At 45.7% G+C, this 20,833-nt stretch overlaps 1 pseudogene; it reads right to left on the bottom strand.

The window, feature by feature from the left end:
- Positions 1-20,502, bottom strand: part of LOC111958451 (protein turtle homolog B-like) — an 81,122-nt pseudogene extending 60,620 nt beyond the window's left edge.
- Positions 20,503-20,833: the final 331 nt, after the last annotated feature.

Here is a 20,833-nt window from a genome sequence, read left to right as displayed (position 1 = left end):
GCTGCACCTTGGTCCCGATCATATGACGAACGTGACAGAAGAACCCACCATAAATGGACCAAGCAGCGTGTTTAGGAGGAATGGACCTGGGAGGAGATTTTGGATGGAGCAGGACCCTGGACGCAGGCTGGGGAGTATCGCCTTCCGAAGGAGGAAATAGAGGCAGCAAAAGCGGAACGGCGATACTAACAAGGAGTTATACCAAACAGGTAGGCCACAGAAACCCCAATAATTTTTTTTGGGGGGGCACATGGAGCAGTCAGCGGAGCCGAGGAGTGAACCAGAGCCAGTCAGGGAGTCGGATGAGGAGTTCGACGCAAGATTCCGGAGAGAGGTGCTAGCATTGAGAGCGCTGCAGAGCGGGCGTGCTGGGGAGCGTGTGACTGTCAGACAGAACCGTGTTACGCATGATGCGCACGGTGCCTCCAGTTCGCATTCATAGCCCCGGTGCGCTCTATTCCAGTTCTTCGCACTTGCCGGCTCAATGAGGCATCTAGCCAGGACGCATTGTGCCAGCTCTACGCATTCAGAACCTCCAGTGCGCCTCCACAGTCCAGTACGGCCTGTGCCTCTTCCCCGCACCTTCGCCCTGAGGTGCGTGTCCTCAGCCCGGTACCACAGTTCCGGCACCCGACGCATCAGGTCTCCAGAGTGCGCCTCCACAGTCCAGTAGCGTCCTGTGCCTCCTCTTCGCACTCGCCCTGAAGTGCGTGTTCCCAGCCCGGTACCACCAGTGCCGCACCACGCATCAGACCTCCATGTGTGCCTGCACAGTCCAGTAAGTCCTGTGCATCCTCTCCGCACTCGCCTGAGATGCGTGGCCATCAGCCCGGTCCCAGTTCCGGCAACCACGCTCAGGCCTCCAGTGTCCTTCTACAGTCCAGTACGTTCCTGTGCCTCCTCTCCGGCACTCGCCCTGAGGTGCGTGTCCTCAGCCCGTACCACCAGATCCGGCACCACGCATCAGGCTTCCCAGTGCGCTTTCGCAGTCCAGAGCTTCCGGCAACAGTTTCCAGTCCAGAGCTTCCGGCGAAGTTCCGTCGAGAGCTTCCGGGACAGTTCCCAGTCCAGAGCTTTCCGGCGACAGACCCAGTCCAGAGCTTCCGGCGACAGTACCTCAGTCCATAGAGCTTCCGGCGACAGTAACCCAGTCCAGAGCTTCGCGGCGACAGTACACCAGTCCAAGAGCTTCCGGCGACAGTACCCGTCAGAGTTCCGGCGACATTACTCAGTCCAGAGCTTCCGGCGACAGTTCCCAGTCCAGAGCTTCGCGGCAACGTTTCACAGTCCGGAACCGTACAACGACGTTTTCACAGTCCGGAACCTCCAACGACGTTTCACAGTCCGGAACTCCAACGACGTTTCACAGTCCGGAACCTCCAACGACGGGCCACAGTCCGGAACCTCTCTACCGACGGGCCACAGTTCGGAACCTCCAAACGACGGGCCACAGTCCGGAACCTCCAACGACGGGCCACAGTCCGGAACCTCCAACGACGGGACCACAGTCCGGAACCTCCAACGACGGGCCACAGTCCGGAGCCTCCAACGCACGGGCCACAGTCCGGAGCCTCAGCACGACCCCCAGTCCGGCGCCTCCAGCGACGATCCCAGTCCAGAGCCTCCGGCGATGATCCGCAGTCCAGAGCCTCCGGCGATGATCCGCAGAATCACAGAGCTCCGGCGATGATCCACGGTCCGGTTCTACAAAGGCGGAGGGATCAGCGTTAGAGGGGGCGGCGCATCCAGAACCGAGCCGCCACGCAGCGTGGTATGCGTACATTCTTCTTTATTAAAGAAAGAACACTGAACAAACTAACAAAACGAACAAAACGTGACGCGATATGAAATAGTGCAGACAGGCAACTAAACATAGAAGAAGAACCCACAAACATCAAAGGGAAATGGCTACCTAAATATGATCCCAAATCAGAGACAACGACAAACAGCTGTCTCTGATTGGGAACCATATCAGGCCACCATAAACATAAACATACAAATACCTAGACCTACAAAACCCTAGACATACAACAACCCTAGACAATACAAAACCCCTAGACAATACAAAACCACTAGACAATACAAAAACTAGCGTATCCACCCTAGTCACACCCTGACCTAACCAAAATATAAAGAAAACAGATATATCTCAGGTCAGGGCGTGACACTCTGTTCTAACCTCCGCTATATCTTCACAGATTGAGCTTTTCTCAAAGACCAGGTGTCATCACTGAGGCACCAATACATCTAACAGAAAGATGACAAGTCAATATATTATAGCCTGCCCTATATTAGTTTAGTATTGTAACTAAGATAACAACCTTCTTAGACATCTTTTTTATTTCACCTTTATTTAACCCGGTAGGCCAGTTGAGAACAAGTTCTCATTTACAACTGCGACCTGGCCAAGATAAAGCAAAGCAGTGCGACAAAAACAACAACACAGTTACACATAAACAAATGTCCAGTCATTAACACAATAGAAAAATCTATGTACAGTGTGTGCAAATGTAGAAGATTAGGGAGGTAAGTAAATAAATAGACCATGGAGGCGAAATAATTACAATTTAGTATGAACACTGGAGTGATAGATGTGCAGATGATGATGTGCAAGTAGAGATACTGGGGTGCAAAAGAGCAAAAAGATAAATAGCCATATGGGGATGCGGTAGTTGGGTGTGCTATTTACAGATTGGCTGTGTATATGTACAGTGATCGGTAAGCTGCTCTGACAGCTGATACTTAAAGTTAGTGAGGGAGATATGAGTCTCCAGCTTCAGTGATTTTTGCAATTTGTTCCAGTCATTGGCAGAAGAGAACTGGAAGGAAAGGCGGCCAAAGTAGGTGATGGCTTTGGGGATGACCAGTGAGATATACCTGCTGGAGCGAGTGCTACGGGTGGGTGTTGCTATGGTGACCAGTGAGCTGAAATAAGGCGGGGCTTTACCTAGTAAAGACTTATAGATGACCTGGAGCCAGTGGGTTTGGCGACGAATATGTAGCGAGGGCCAGTCAACAAGAGTTGAGGTTGAGTACAGGTTGCAGTGGTGGGTAGTATATGGGGCTTTGGTGACAGAATGGATTGCACTGTGATAGACTACATCCAGTTTGCTCAGTAGAGTGTTGGAGGCTATTTTGTAAATGACATCGCCGGAAGTCAAGGATCGGTAGGATTGTCAGTTTTACGAGGGTATGTTTGGCAGCATGAGTGAAGGAGGCTTTGTTTGCGAAATAGGAAGCCGATTCTAGATTTAGTTTTGGATTGGAGATGCTTAATGTGAGTCTGGAAGGAGAGTTTACAGTCTAACCAGACACCTAGGTATTTGTAGTTGTCCACATATTCTAAGTCAGAACCGTCCAGAGTAGTGATGCTAGTCGGGCAGGCGGGTGCGGGCAGCAATCGTTTGAAGAGCATGCATTTAGTTTTACTAGCATTGAAAAGCAGTTGGAGGCCACGGAAGGAGTGTTGTATGGCATTGAAGCTCGTTTGGAGGTTTGTTAACACAGTGTCCAAAGAAGGGCCAGATGTATACAGAATGATGTCGTCTGCCTAGAGGTGGATCAGAGAATCACCAGCAGCAAGAGCGACATCATTGATATATACAGAGAAAAGAGTCGGCCCGAGAATTGAACTCTGTGGCACCCCCATAGAGACTGCCAGAGGTCCGGACAACAGGCCCTCCGATTTGACACACTGAACTCTATCTGAGAAGTAGTTGGTGAACCAGGCGAGGCAATCATTTGAGAAACCAAGGCTTTTGAGTCTGCCGATAAGAATGCGGTGATTGACAGAGTCGAAAGCCTTGGACTGGTCGATGAATACGGTTGCACAGTACTGTCTTTTATCGATGGCGGTTATGATATCATTTAGGACCTTGAGCGTGGCTGAGGTGCACCCATGACCAGCTCGGAAACCAGATTACATAGTGGAGAAGGTACGTTTGATTTGAAATGGTCGGTGATCTGTGTTAACTTGGCTTTCAAAGATTTTAGAAAATCAGGGCAGGATGGATATAGGTCTATAACAGTTTGGATCTAGAGTGTCTCCCTGTTTGAAGAGGGATGACCGCGCAGATTTCCAATCTTTAGTGATCTCAGACGATACGAAAGAGAGGTTGAACAGGCTAGTAATAGGGGTTGCAACAATTAAGGCAGATAATTTTAGAAAGAGAGGGTCCAAATTTGACTGTTAGCTCCTCTACGGACCCCCCATCCCGGATCCAGGATCATTCTCATCAGAAACGCTGACTAGAATAGCCTAGCCTAGCGCCACAGGGATATCAATAATATAATTTCATGACATCACAAGTCCAATACAGCAAATGAAAAGATAAACATCTTGTGAATCCAGCCAACATGTCAGATTTTTTTTATGTTTTACAGCGAAAACACAACATATATTTTGTTAGCTCACCACAATATCCAAAAACACAGAAAAGATAGCTTTCACAAAACCCACAAATAGAGATAAAATGAATCACTAACCCTTGAACAACTCATCAAGATGACAGTCATATGACATCATGTTTACAATACATTTATGTTTTGTTCGATTATGTGCATATTTATAGCCAGAAATCGTGGTTTTACATTGGCGCCATGTTCAGAAATGGCTCCAAATAGCGAAAGTAATTACAGATAGCAACGTGAAATACAGAAATACTCATCATAAACTTTGATGAAAGATACATGTTTAACATATAATTAAAGAATACACTGGTCTTAATGCAACCGCTGTGTTAGATTTAAAAAATAAACTTTAGTAAAAAAGCACAGCATGCAATAATCTGACGCGCTCAGCCATTCTCCGCCATGTTGGAGTCAACAGAGTCAACAGAAATACAAAAAACATCATAAATATTCCCTTAACTTTGATGAACTTTCATCAGAATGCAGTGCCAGAATCCTAGTTCCACAATAAATCGTTGTTTTTGTTTTATAATGTCCATTACGTCTGTCGAATTAGCAACTTTGCTAGCATGTGTAGCTCACGTGTCCATACACATTTGCGCAATGAACGAAAACTTCAAAAAGTGATATTAAAAGTCGAATAAACTGGTCAAACTTAGTGAGAATCAATCTTCAGGATGTTTTTCTCATATATATCCAATAAAATCCCAGACGGAGAATTTCTTCATGTCTATCTAACGCATTGCAGACAAAGAAATGACATTCCCAATGTGCGCGGCGGCCAAGTACTGGCAATCTGCCTGACCTGTCACTCCAAAGGCTCTCATTCGGTCCCACATCAGGCTGACGCTTCATTCCACGTTCTACTGCCTGTTGACATCTTGGAAGGCGTATGAAGTGCATACAGATCCATAAATATAATGCAATTGAATAGGCGATGCCTTTCACAGCGACCCATTTCAGAATTTTCACTTCCTGTTTGGAAGTTTGCCTGCCATATGAGTTCTGTTTTACTCACAGATATAATTCAAACAGTTTTAGAAACTTCAGAGTGTTTTCTATCCAATAGTAATAATAATATGCATATCATATGATCTGGGACAGAGTACAAGGCCATTTAATTTGGGCATCAATTCATCCAAAAGTCAAAATGTCTATCCCTAAGAAGGCCCATCGGACAAATTCTTTGGCCACTGTACCTATTTTGCCAATTGGCCTGGACCCTTTCACCACACGGAGCCCTGCTGATCCACGGCGACTGGTCTGCCGACGTTACAGCACGAGGGGGCTACAACTGACTTCTTCCGTTGTGACGTCCCTCTAAGGCCCTTCTGCTAGCTTGCTAGCCCCGGCCCACTAGCTGCCTGAATCGCCGTTTCTCCGGCCCACCTGAGCCACTCACTGGACCCCTATGATCACTCGGCTACGCATGCCTCTCCCTAATGTCAATATGCCTTGTCCATTGAGGTTTTAGTTAGTAATTATTGACTTATTTCACTGTAGAGCCTCTAGACGAGCTTCTAGCCCTGCTCAACACGCCTTAGTTAACCCTTTAGTTTCACCTCCCACACATGCGGTGACCTCACCTGGTTTAAATTATGTTTCTTGAGACAATATCTCTCTCAACGTCACTCAATGCATAGGTTTACCTCAACTGTATTCACATCCTACCATACCTTTGTCTGTACATTATGCCTTGAATCTATTCTTTCACGCACAGAAACCTGCTCCTTTTACTCTGTTCCGAACGTACTAGATGACCAGTTCTTATAGTCTTTAGCCGTACCCTTATCCTACTCATCCTCTGTTCCTCTGGTGATGTAGAGCTTAATCCAGGCCCTGCAGTGCCTAGCTCCAATCCCACTCCCCAGGCGCTCTCATTTGTTGACTTCTGTAACCGTAAATGTCTTGGTTTCATGAATGTTAACATTAGAAGCCTCCTCCCTAAGTTTGTTTTATTCACTGCCTTAGCACACTCTGCCAACCCGGATGTCCTATCCGTGTCTGAATCCTGGCTTAGGAAGGCCACCAAAAATTCAGAAATTTCCATCCCCAACTACAACATTTTCAGACAAGATAGAACTGCCAAAGGGGGCAGAGTGGCAATCTACTGCAGAGATAGCCTACATAGTTCTGTCATACTATCCAGGTCTGTGCCCAAACAATTCAAGCTTCTACTTTTAAAAATCCACTTTTCCAGAAACAAGTCTCTCACTGTTGCCGCTTGTTACAGACACCCCTCAGCCCCCAGCTGTGACCTGGACACCGTATGTGAATTGATTGCCCCCCCATCTATCTTCAGAGTTCGTACTGTTAGGTGACCTAAACTGGGATATGCTTAACACCCCGGCCATCCTACAATCTAAACTAGATGCCCTTAATCTCACACAAATTATTAAGGAACCTACCAGGTACAACCCTAAATCCGTAACCATGGGCACACTCTTAGATATCATCCTGGTCTAGTGCATTCGGAACAGGAGCAGATTTCTGTGCGTGGAAGAATAGATTCAAGGCATAATGTACAGACAAGGGAATGGTAGGATGTGAGTACAGTGGAGGTAAACCTAGGCATTGAGTGATGATGAGAGAGGTTTTGTCTCTAGAGGCACCAGTTAAGCCACCTGTGAGTCACCGCAGTGTGTGGGGGTGGACAAAAGGGCTATCTAAGGCATGTTGGCAGGGCTGGAGGCTCTACAGTGAAATAAAACAACAATAACTAACCGAAACAGCAGTAGACAAGGCATATTGACATTAGGGAGAGGCATACTGTATGTAGCCGAGTGATCATTTTGAGATTTGATGTGATCAACAAATTGTGATTTGTTCCGGAGTTCCAAATAAGCAGCAGCAGCTGAAAAGATGAGCTCCTACAAATATTGAAATTTAAATGTTTTTTTAGAGTAAAGTACATCGAAAAAAATCAAAACAAAACTGCAAACTGAATAGGAGACCAAACAACCAGCAAACAAAGAAGAAAGGCTTTTGAAAAGTAACAATTTTTCATAAAATTATACCGTTTTCTTAGCTAGCTAAGTTGTTTACCTGTTGCTAGGCAGTTGCTAGGGACTTCCTGAAAGAAGCTAGCTACTAACAAGGATGTGTCTAGTTGGCAGAGAAGAAGAAGGACAAAGAAGGACAAAGTGGGACAAAATAAGGACAGAGAAAAGGAAAGGGGACATTAAGGTGAAGCAGTCCTCTAAAACACAAAATACAATAATACAAGAAACAACACTTCTATTGCCTCTCCCTCTACGATACGCACTTCCGGTTTGTTTGGCACGCGAGTAGTTGCACATTCCGCTTTGCTCCAAGGGCAAGGTACGCTTCACTAGTAAGTGATTACAAATTTATCATATCATTCTGACAGCACTATACACATGTTCTAAAAAACATTTGATTTGATTTGATCTTAGCTGGCTACATAGCCGTCTTTGTATCCAAGATAATTGTGTAGTCTAGAGTAATTGTCGAGGTTACCAGCCAGTTAGAGGTTACCTAGCCAGCTACAATTCAAACAAAGTCAACAACGCAGCCACTGCTAGCTAGCCTATTCACCAGCCAGCGATACTATCATTTTAGTCAATAAGATTTGCAACGTAAGCTTAACTTTCTGAACATTCGAGACGTGTATCCACTTTCATTCCAATCTCCTTTGCATTAGCGTAGCCTCTCTGTAGCCTGTCAACTATGTGTCTGTCTACCTGTCTCTCCTCTCTGCACAGACCATACAAACGCTTCACACCGCGTGGCCGCTGCTACTCTAACCTGGTCGCCAGCGCACGACCCACGTGGAGTTCCAGGTCTCAGGCAGCCTCTGAACTGCCGATCTGCGGCCAACAAGGCAGAGTTCATCTCAGCCTATGCTTCCCTCCAGTCCCTCGACTTCTTGGCACTGACGGAACATGGATTACCACTGATAACACTGCTACTCACTACTGCTCTCTCCTCGTCTGCCCACTGTTCTCGCACACCCCGAGAGCTTCTGGTCACGGGGGTTGGCACTGGGATCCTCATCTCTCCCAAGTGGACATTCTCTCTTTCTCCCCTGACCCATCTGTCTATCGCCTCCTTTGAATTCCATGCTGTCACAGTTACCAGCCCTTTCAAGCTAACATCCTTATCATTTATCGCCCTCCAGGTTCCCTTGGAGAGTTCATCAATGAGCTTGACGCCCTGATAAGTTCCTTTCCTGAGATGGCTCACCTCTCACAGTTCTGGGTGACTTTAACCTCCCCACGTCTACCTTTGACTCATTCCCTCTCGCCTCCTTCTTTCCACTCCTCTCCTCTTTTGACCTCACCCTCTCACCTTCCCCCCTACTCACAAGGCAGGCAATACGCTGACCTCATCTTTACTAGATGCTGTTCTTCCACTAATCTCATTGCAACTCCCCTCCAAGTCTCCGACCACTACCTTGTATCCTTTTCCCTCTCGCTCTCATCCAACACTTCCCACACTGCCCCTACTCGGATGGTATCGCGCCGTCCCAACCTTCGCTCTCTCTCCCCGCTACTCTCTCCTTCCATCCTATCATCTCTTCCCTCTGCTCAAACCTTCTCCAACCTATCTCTGATTCTGCCTCCTCAACCCTCCTCTCCTCCCTTTCTGCATCCTTTGACTCTCTATGTCCCCTAACCTCCAGGCCGGCTCGGTCCTCCCCTCCTGCTCCGTGGCTCGACGACTCATTGCGAGCTCACAGAACAGGGCTCCGGGCAGCCGACGCGAAATGGAGGAAAACTCGCCTCCCTGCGGACCTGCATCCTTTCACTCCCTCCTCCTACATTCTCCTCTTCTGTCTCTGCTGCTAAAGCCAATTTCTACCACTCTAAATTCCAAGCATCTGCCTCTAACCCTAGGAAGCTCTTTGCCACCTTCTCCTCCCTCCTGAATCCTCCTCCCCTCCTCCCCCCTCCTCCCTCTCTGCTGATGACTTCGTCAACCATTTTAAAAGAAGGTCGACGACATCCGATCCTCGTTTGCTAAGTCAAACGACACCGCTGTTTCTGCTCACACTGCCCTACCCTGTGCTTTGACCTCTTTCTCCCCTCTCTCTCCAGATGAAATCTCGCGTCTTGTGACGCGCCGCCGCCCAACAACCTGCCCGCTTGACCCTATCCCCTCCTCTCTTCTCCAGACCATTTCCGGAGACCTTCTCCCTTACCTCACCTCGCTCATCAACTCATCCTTGACCGCTGGCTACGTCCCTTCCTCTTCAAGAGAGCGAGAGTTGCACCCCTTCTGAAAAAACCTACACTCCATCCCTCCGATGTCAACAACTACAGACCAGTATCCCTCTCTTTCTTTTCTCTCCAAAACTCTTGAACGTTGCCGTCCTTGGCCAGCTCTCCTGCATCTTCTCAGAATGACCTTCTTGATCCAAATCAGTCAGGTTTCAAGACTAGTCATTCAACTGAGACTGCTCTTCTCTGTGTCACGGAGGCGCTCCGCACTGCTAAAGCTAACTCTCTCTCCTCTGCTCTCATCCTTCTAGACCTATCGCTGCCTTTGATACTGTAACCATCAGATCCTCCTCTCCACCCTCTCCGAGCTGGGCATCTCCGGCGCGCCCACGCTTGGATTGCGTCCTACCTGACAGGTCGCTCCTACCAGGTGGCGTGGCGAGGAATCTGTCTCCGCACCACGGCTCTCACCACTGGTGTCCCCCAGGGCTCTGTTCTAGGCCCTCTCCTATTCTCGCTATACACACAAGTCACTTGGCTCTGTCATATCCTCACATGGTCTCTCCTATCATTGCTATGCAGACGACACACAATTAATCTTCTCCTTTCCCCCTCTGATAACCAGGTGGTGAATCGCATCTCTGCATGTCTGGCAGACATATCAGTGTGGATGACGGATCACCACCTCAAGCTGAACCTCCGCAAGACGAGCTGCTCTTCCTCCCGGGAAGGACTGCCCGTTCCATGATCTCGCCATCACGGTTGACAACTCCATTGTGTCCTCCTCCCAGAGTGCTAAAAACCTTGGCGTGATCCTGGACAACACCCTGTCGTTCTCAACTAACATCAAGGCGGGACCCGTTCCTGTAGGTTCATGCTCTACAACATTCGCAGAGTACGACCCTGCCTCACGCAGGAAGCGGCGCAGGTCCTAATCCAGGCACTTGTCATCTCCCGTCTGGATTACTGCAACTCGCTGTTGGCTGGGCTCCCTGCCTGTCCATTAAACCCCTACAACTCATCCAGAACGCCGCAGCCCGTCTGGTGTTCAACTTTCCCAAGTTCTCTCACGTCACCCCGCTCCTCCGCTCTCTCCACTGGCTTCCAGTTGAAGCGCATCCGCCACAAGACCATGGTGCTTGCCTACGGAGCTGTGAGGGAACGGCACCTCCGTACCTTCAGGCTCTGATCAGGCCCTACACCCAAACAAGGCACTGCGTTCATCCACCTCTGGCCTGCTCGCCTCCCTACTCTGAGGATGTACAGTTCCCGCTCAGCCCAGTCAAAACTGTTCGCTGCTCTGGCACCCAATGGTGGAACAAAACTCCCTCACGACGCCATTCATCAGTCAATCACCACCTTCCGGAGACACCTGAAACCCCACCTCTTTAAGGAATACCTAGGATAGGATAAAGTAATCCTTCTAACCTCCCCCCCTTAAAAGAGTTAGATGCACTATTGTAAAGTGGTTGTTCCACTGGATATCATAAGGTGAATGCACCAATTTGTAAGTCGCTCTGGATAAGAGCGTCTGCTAAATGACTTAAATGTAAATGTAAATGTAATCATAGGGTCCAATGAGCAGCAGTAGATGAGTCAGGGAGCCGTTCGGTAGTCGCTACTACGCTAGGCGAGCTGAGACACACCAATTCAGACAGCTACCGGGCCGGGGCTAGCAGATGGGCCTTCGGCGACGTCGCAATGGAAAAACCTGTTGAAAAAACCTTGGACAATTACGTCGGCAGACCAGTCGTGATGGATCGGCAGGGCTCCGTGTCGGCAATAAAGGGTCCAGGCCAATTGGCAAAAGAGGTATTGTAGCCCAAGAATTAGCTGGTAGACCTCTTCGGCTAGCCCGAAGATGGGCCTAGCTCGAGGCTAGCTCAAGGCTAACTGATGCTTGCTTCGGGACAAAGGCGTTAGGCAGCAGTAGCCACTCGAATGCAGCTAGCTAGCTGCGATGATCCAGTGTAATGGACCAGGGCTTGCGGCAGGAATCCGGTGATGAGGTAGAGAAAAAGCAGTCCGATATGCTCTGGGTTGTTATTGCACTGTGCAGACTGGCAGGTATTGACCAAGCTGAAGCTGGTTGGTGTCCGAGTTAACGGTGAAGACCGCTAGCAGTGGCTAACTGACTACTAGCTAGTAGCTAGTTAGCTGGCTAGCTTCTGATGGGGGTTCCGATTCTAAAGTATAAAAATAGCAGATCCGTACCACATTGGGTGAGGCTGGTTGCAGGAAAGTATATTCAGTTCATAGATGGAAAGTGAGATTAAAATATACACAAAATATATACGGGGGAAAAACGAGGAAAACAAATATGTACACAGGACAAGACGGGACAAGACAAATACACGTCCGACTGCTACGCCACCTTGGAAAACATATAATTCAGCAACTACCTCATCTGTACAAGTATCCTAACTCCTAACTACAAGTAACAGGAGTGCTGATCCTGCTTATAACGAATTCCTGAAGGGACGACTTTATCCAGTACACTATGCTGCTGTCTGCATTTGCAGGTAAATTAGCTAAATCAGAGGCAGTCCATGTCCCAGAGCACAATGCAAGAGAATAATTCCAGATTATTTGGCACCAGTTAAATAGGCATGTTCACTACCAATAAATAGGCATGTTCACTACCAATACTAAAGCCAGTTACTCACTGCAAGCAGCCTACTTCTGTTGCAACTCACTTAATCAATTAAATTAATCTGTTCCAAGTCAATCAACATCTGTCCAGAGCAGAACATGAATGTTCACAGTAGAACAGCGGGGACAGTTAGGAGTTAAATCCGCTTGAGATTTCAACCAGCCTTTCGAGCCGCAGCAACGATAATGGCACTTGCATGAAAAGTACCCTTTACTGTACTTGCAATAATGATCACAGATTTGCGTGTGTGGACTCTCCAGGCACTTTGTGCTGTAATTATGCAGGTAGAACAATAGCTGTGAAATATTTTGACATTATCGAAGTCCAATATGATAAGAGATCATATAAAATCTGAATAAATATAAATAATAAACATACTACATTTGGAGACGTGGGGTTTTCATGTCACCCCAGGATGCCTAAATCCTCTTCCTGACACTGACTCAATCTGTGACAAATCTACCATCAAAACATTACAAGGGAGGGGATGGGGAACAGAAGTGCTTTGGATCCTGGCAGTGCTACAGCACTACAACCCACTATCACAAATTATCCTGAAATAGACACCAATTACTTGGGAAATTCATGACACACAAAAAGTAAAACATTTTGTGTCCACCACATTATACAGTATACAGTGCATTTTAATCACAGATAAAGGTAGTAGGTTACTTAAGACAGAAACGATAGGAGGGAGGTTTGTTTGGGGAGGATGGGTGGGCGTATAACGTGAATGTCTAGCAACCCAAACGGTGCGTGTTCAAATCACATGATGGACAACATTTTATCCACTTTGTAACTACTTACAATTTTTTTTACTACTTAGATAGCATGTTAGCTAACCCTTTAACTACTTAGCTAGCATGTTACCTAACACTAACCTTAACCCCTAACGCTAACCTTAACCCCTAATCCTAACCTTAACCCCTAGCCTTGCTAACGTTAGCCACCTAGCTAAAGTTAGCCACAATAATTTGGAATTAGTTATGAAGAAAATTGTGTACTGGATTATAAAGGAGAAAATTGTGTGGTGGACACAATTTTTTACAACTCTTTCATGTGCCTGTCACAAATTTCACAATAATCTGTGATATGAAATCAGGTATTGAGCAAAGGTGAATATGACACTACAAGCACTTCAGTACCAGCACACACATGGTTATGGTGTATGTAATGCAAGGATATGAGCACAGATTAAACTGGACAGAACACACAATGTCCTGGATGTAATGGAATATAGACTAGACTAGAGAATGAATCTCAAGGACGTGCAGCGACTGGGCTGGATTGGCCACTGACAGGGTGGTAATTGAATGCCAGCCTGCATGTGCTGAAGGTCACATCAGAGAACAGTGTGTGTGTGTGTGTGTGTGTGTGTGTGTGTGTGTGTGTGTGTGTGTGTGTGTGTGTGTGTGTGTGTGTGTGTGTGTGTGTGTGTGTGTGTGTGTGTGTGTGTGTGTGTGTGTGTGTGTGTGTGTGTGTGTGGCAATGAGGTGCAATGCAATGAGTGTAGTCAGGACACATGGATAGGAGTGCCTAGTGCACTGCATAGTAGGCTGCACACAGAGAAACAGCATGGATAGCTAACATGGACACTTACATATAATTAATGACAGATGACCACCTCCTACACAGGCAGCGTGAGACAATGATATGAGTGAACCAACGTCATAGACTGACCAGAAGCTGTGTGACTCACTCTCAGTTACACCCACTGGCGCCACATGGAGTCTGTCAAACCCAAGCTCAGCGTAGTATTACCAGACAGTCAGCCTCAGTAAAAATACTGGTGTTGAATATAAGTAATCCCAGAACACACTGACAACCTAACATCAAAGTGTGACATACGAGTACAAAAGCCAATCCTATCCTCGTTGAGCTACTTATCAAACAAACATTGTAATACCTGCCCTATAAATAGCTTTTCTAAAAAAATCTGGATTTGTGGCACTAATACAAAAACATAAACCGTATGAAAAGACAAACAGACTGCAATCGAGAGGAATACATTATAGTGATAGTGATGCAGGGTGAGGCGGAAGGCAGGAAAGACAGACGGTGACAGAGCAAATGGGAGAGGAGAGACTTAATCATGACCTTTATAAATGGTAACATTATGTATTTGATCTTGCAGGATCCTGGGCACCACAGAGTGGTATTGTAGTTGAATAATGGAGAAGTCTAACTTCACTGAAAAATGAATGAACCTTTAACCACTCTTCACAGAGAGGGAGACCTTAACAAAGATTAACAATAAGCACATATAGGTAACCGACAAAATAAAGGAAACACCTACATAAAGTGTTTTAATAGGGCGCTGGGCCACCACGAGCCAGAAAAGCTTCAATGCACCTTGGCATAGATTCTACAAGTGTCTGGAACTCTATTGGGGGGATGCGACGCCATTCTTCCATGAGAAATTCCATTATTTTGTGTTTTGATGATGGTGTTGGAAAACACTCTGTCAGGCACCACTACACAATCTCCAATAAGTATTTAATTGGGTTGAGATCTGGTGACTGAGATGGCCATGGCATATGGTTTACATTGCTTTCATCCACATCAAACCATTCAGTTACCACTCGTGCCCTGTGGATGTCATCCTATGAGGGCATAGCTATGGTAGCCAAAATAATGGTCTGCCCACCATTTTTATACATGACCCTAAGAATGATGGGATGTTAATTGCTTAATTATCTCAGGAACCACACCTGTGTGGAAGCACCCGCTTTCAATATACTTTGTATCCCTCATTTACTCAAGTGTTTCCATTATTTTGGCAGTTACCTGTATGTCAAGTAGGTTACTTATCAACCTCTCCAAAATCTCTAACTGAGTACTGATAACATCTATACGTAAAAGTGATGACAACAGAGGGAAAAAATGCTCTTTCTTATTATCAGGAATACGGCTGCAAAATTCCAGGAACGCTCAATAGATTCCCTGGTTTTACCAAAATCCCGGTTGTAGGATTCCCCGGAATCAGGAGGGAATAAGTAGGAATTCCAGAATTCTTAAACCTGGATTTCTGGAAAACAAGGGAATTTATAGAAAATTCTGGGAATTTTGCATCCCTAAGCTGGAATCATTGTCTGGAGAAGGCAACCTTAGATATCGCAGCCCCTCGCTCTACATTATGATTTAAAAAATACCCTTCATGACAGGGAACACATTATGCAGATTAGAAATCCTATACTTTACCTTCTACTCGATACCAGCTAGTGGGCCCTTCCTTCTATGCACAACATATGCTATTGAGCACAGCACACTCCCCTACATGAAAAGCAGCCTCATGAACACTACATCCTACACAGGCTGCCCACTACTACACAACACAGACAAGAGGCCATGCCACCGCAGGCTAGCTGCCTGCTATCTCTGAAACACCAGTGGCATTCAGCTGACAGACAGAGACCTGGGTGTCATATACCTTTAAAACACATCTCTAGCCTGACAGCCCAGTGTTGTGAGCCAGCCTAGCCTAGTCAGTCTCTCTCCCCTCCACTCTCTGGCCCTCTGTAGCTGCATGTTCCCCTCAGACAAGCACAGACCAATTAAGGAAGGGCCCCAGCCCTCACTCAACAATGAGCTGACACCTGCTCTTGCCTGGGCACTGGGCACAGAGAGGGGGTGTGAAACGGGCCAGGCGTGCCAGAGGCCCAAAGGCCAGCTCAACAATGTGAAGCACTGCCAGAGGTGCACCTTACAGGAAATCAGGATATACAGAGGGTGGTACCTGCCCTGCCCTGTGCCAGCCAGGAGTTGTAAGTCACTGACATTTCCCCCATGCTAACACGGATCGAGTCACATAGACTCAACTTCCTTCCTTTTTTAAACAAGTAGTAGATTCTTCAGCCATAATAACCTGATAGATGATTTGCATCAAGAAGCATGCTTATTAGCACTTTCATATGGCTTGTCTAATTACAGTTGGTTATGGAAAATTATGTTTATTCAACATCGATAAATCAAAGAAATTGCACTGCCCTCAAGAACAAGTGTGAGTGATGGAATCTGCTCGATAAATGTCTCTTTAACCTCTCTCTCTGTGTCTCTACCCTCTCTCTCTCTGTCTCTACCCTCTCTCACTCTCTGTCTCTACCCTCTCTCTCCCTCTGTCTCTACACTCCACCCTCTCTTTCTCTCTCTCTACCCTCTCTCTATCCTCTCACTCTGCCACACTCAGTCTCACTCACTATGTCAATAACACTACATTACATCTCTTAAATTCTGCTGAGACAAATAATATGACTGTTATTTTTCCCTATTTAAATCTTTGGAACCTCCCTGTTCAATGATGGAATAAATGTTCCTCTTGACTGCCTGAGCGGTGCTTGTGGTTTTACTATCCCTGGGATTCTCGTGAGACTCGTGAGACCCTTCCCTTTTTCCACATTTTGTTACATTACAGCCTTATTACATGTATTTTTCCCCTTGTCAATCTACATAATACCCCATAATGACAAAGCGAAAACAGGTTGTTAGATTGATGAGGAAAAAAACTATTTCATCCATTTTCGAATAAGGCTGTAATGTAACAAAATGTGGAAAAAGTCAAGGGGTCCGAATACTTTTTGAAGGCACTGTATATTTAAAATATATATGGGGGATTGGAAATGATGCAGACAATTACGTTGATAGAAGCCACAATCTATTTGCAATATTAAAGCTGATCCACCCCCTAAAAAAGAAAAAAAGAAAATTAAGAAAAGAGGACTGGGGGATTCAATCAGGCCTGTTCCTCATACTGGCTTTCCCAGAATGCTCCAGACTTTGTTTGCAGGGAGATTCCACTGGGAGCGAACTGGCTGAGGCGAGAGGAGTGGTTGCAGCAGAAAGAGCTGGCACATGCCTAGTGCTGTGCTGGCAGAAGTCTGCCTTCCACAGCTTGAGCACAGGGCTTTCTCTAGGCTGGGTTTACAAGCTTTACTCCCATGATTGGGAGAGTAAATAGAGCATATGCCTGACAGTGAATGAGTGAGGGTATAGGTTGTATGTCCGAGTGAATGTGGGCTCCCGAGTGGCGCAGCGGTCTATGGCACTGCATCTCAGTGCTAGAGGCGTCACTACAGACACCCTGGTTTGAATCCAGGGTGTATCACAACAGGCCGTGATTGGGAGTCCCATAGGGCGCTGCACATTTGGTCCAACATCGCCCGGGTTTGGCCGGTGTAGGCCGTCATTGTAAATAAGAATTTGTTCTTAACTGACTTGCCTAGTTAAATAAATTWAAAAAAAATGCATGTGAGTGAGGTATCTGTAGGTGAATGGGTGCTATAGACGAGTGAATTCTATCAGAGAACGGTTGAATGAATAAGTGAGAGAGAAGAGACTAGATGTGGGACTGACTGTATCCTTCTCTCAGGCAGGGGAAGGCAGTAATGGTACAGTAGGATGAAACACATAGTGCCAGGGACTGGGAATGGGGTAATTTCCTTTTAAACTTGAGTCAATTCAGGAGATACATTTAAATGTAATTAATGCCCATAGTTTGTTACAAGGATAATTTTTTCTGAATTAATTTTCTGAATTGATTGGAAATGGAAATGGGTTGACCCCAACCTTGCTAGGAGCACTACCCTCTACCCTGACATCTTAGCAAAAGCAACAGCCAAAGGATGCAGACATCCTTAGAAAGTATACCAATTGTATTCTTTTTTTCCCCACAAAAGCTGTTTAAAATAATATTTACATAGGTGGTTTTCAGATTTGTACAATCACATTTCAGCGGTTGACATTTCTCTAAAACAGTTTTTATGCAATAATAAATCCTAACCCTAACCATTGAGGCCTAAACCAACAGAGTAACAACAACATGCATGGCGGGATTAAAAAGTAAAACCAACATTGTATAGCCACTGGTAATACCTATTTCAGGGATGGAACAGACAACCCTGAATGTGACCACTACATGAGAGACCAGGGCAGGTATTGAATGATCAAAGAAACAGCAAGAAAGGAAATAATAACGTATGTTTTGACTAACTAAAATCGAATTATGTTTCATATAGAAAAAACTCTTTATATTGTGTCGAACCCCTGGCCCTCACAAATCATACAAATTAACTATTCTAATCCTCAATTGTCAAATGAGACAGAAAGCTGAGTAATTTTAGACAGAGGATGAGGGGTCATTGAGCTCAGTCATCATCATGTGACAGCTCGAGAAAGCACTCCCCCATCTGGACACTATTGGAAGAGCAAGGTTAAATCAGTCCATGGGTCAACACAGTGTTTTCATTAAAATGTGAACAAACTTGCATAATTGATCATGTAAATGTTAAACATTCCTTGCTCCACTCCAGACCATATGGTAAACACCTCTGATGGCCACTGCACCAGTCACAACGCCCCTATCCACATCGACTGGACCGCAGTGGAGAAGGTGAAAAGCTTCAAGTTCCTCGGCGTACACATCACCGATGATCTGAAATGGTCCACCCACCCAGACAGACAGTGTGGTGAAGGAGGCTGAAGAAATTTGGCTTGGCCCCTAAGACCCTCACAAACTTTTACAGATGCACAATTGAGAGCATCCTGTCGTGCTGTATCACCGCCTGGTATGGCAACTGCACTGCCCGCCACCACAGGGCTCTCCAGAGGGTTGTGCGGTCTGCCCAACGCATCTCCGTGGCACACTGCATGCCCTCCAGAACACCTACAGCACCCGAAGTCACAGGAAGGCCAAAAAGATCATCAAGGACATCAACCACCCGAGCCACAGTCTGTTCACCCCGCTACCATCCAGAAGGCGAGGTCAGTACAGGTGTATCAAAGCTGGGACCGAGAGACTGAAAAACAGCTTCTATCTCAAGGCCATCAGACTGTTAAATAGCCATCACTAGCCGGCTACCACCCGGTTACTCAACCCTGCACCTTAGAGGCTGCTGCCCTATATACATAGACATGGAATCACTGGTCACTTTAATAATGGAACACTAGTCAATTTAATAAAGTTTACATACTGCTTTACTCATTTCCTATGTATATACTGTATTCTATTCTACTGTATTTTAGTCAAAGCCACTCCGACATTGCTCATCTTAATATTTATATATTTTTTAACTCCATTCTTTTACTGTAGATTTGTGTGTATTGTTGTGAATTGTTAGATATTACTGCACTGTTGGAGCTAGGAACACAATAATTTCGCTACACCCGCAATAACATATGCTAAATATGTGTATGTGACCAATACAATTTGATTAGATTTTATTTGAATTGTCAGTTACCATCACACACAGCAGTTACATACCCCATGAAATGGAATTTAAACAGACAAAATAAATTCATAATATTAAATGAATACATTGATGCACATACAAATTCCAATGTTATGTGACAATATTGCTGCATTTCGTGACGAGTTACTTTCCCATGCTGGAAACTAGTGTAGCGTCACACCCCTTTTGGCAAAATTATCACATTTGAGACTGCTGACACCTCTACTGATCATGACAGATTTTTTTCTAAAGCAAATAACAGAACAAAATATATTTTTGGTCTTTTATCTGACACATCTGAAACACATGCTCCTGGCTGTATAGGCTACTATCACCGACCATAGCACTATGTACTTACAGTAGAGACAGTAATATGCTCGTAGTATTTCTCTGCTCAAATAATGGAGAAATTATTTTATACAGAATTATGCAATATGTCTCACAGGTTTCCTTTCAAATGTGAGATTTTACTCTTTAGGCTGTATTACATAATTACATAATTACATGATAAGGAGTAGGCTAATATTTAACAAAATTATTTAGAAAAAAACAATTAACCAAGGCACAACTTTCACGTGACTAGAGAAAATGCAGCCATTTAAATCAATGAAATATAGCTATTGCGTTTATCTACCAATATAGAATGAGCATGCTATTTAAAGGCCAGCAGCAAACCCACATGCAGTCGCTCAAAATCATATATTATGGGCGGCACAAAATATATTGCACTTCAACTCACCTTGAGCGGCCGTTCCTCTGGTGCTGAAAACACTTGCTATCAAAGTGGCCACATACCAAATCATAGTACTATTGCCGACCAGCTATTACCACGCAAAGTGCCCCGTACAACGAATCTTTCATATTCGACATTGCACAGCGCGCGCTCTTATCAATGCCTTTTTATTCATATTCTATGCACTTTCCTCTCGGCGATTCCCTTCATCCCTTCCCTCCCCCGTCCTTCCGTCCGCATCCTCTCCCGAAGAGACAGAGCACCTGCACCGCCGCGATTGTAGTAGACGGAACTGTTTTACGAGCGCATAGTGAAACCAAGTGTGATATTTTACCCAAAAGCTCCGCCTCTTCTTTCATTGGATTGGTTGCTGATAGAGGATTTGGGGCGTGTATTGGTTATTCTTCCGCCCCGTACTATGCGAATGACAGGAGAACATACGCGTACCAACTCAAGGTGAGTTGAAGCGTGCCGTAGTAGTAGAACCGCAGTATCATGCGCATTGACAGAGAGCCGAGTCCGCATCTTTAAACGCCTGCCTTGAAGTGTTCCTTAACAAGTGCCACCATCATTGTTAAATACTGACCAGTCTATTGAGAGCCTTTGAACATGCATTCATTATTCATGTCAA

This window comes from Salvelinus sp. IW2-2015, linkage group LG4p (assembly GCF_002910315.2).
Source record: "Salvelinus sp. IW2-2015 linkage group LG4p, ASM291031v2, whole genome shotgun sequence".
NCBI lineage: Eukaryota > Metazoa > Chordata > Actinopteri > Salmoniformes > Salmonidae > Salvelinus > Salvelinus sp. IW2-2015.
The sequence above is the reverse complement of the archived record's forward strand: the minus strand, read 5'-3'. Positions and strand labels throughout refer to the sequence as shown.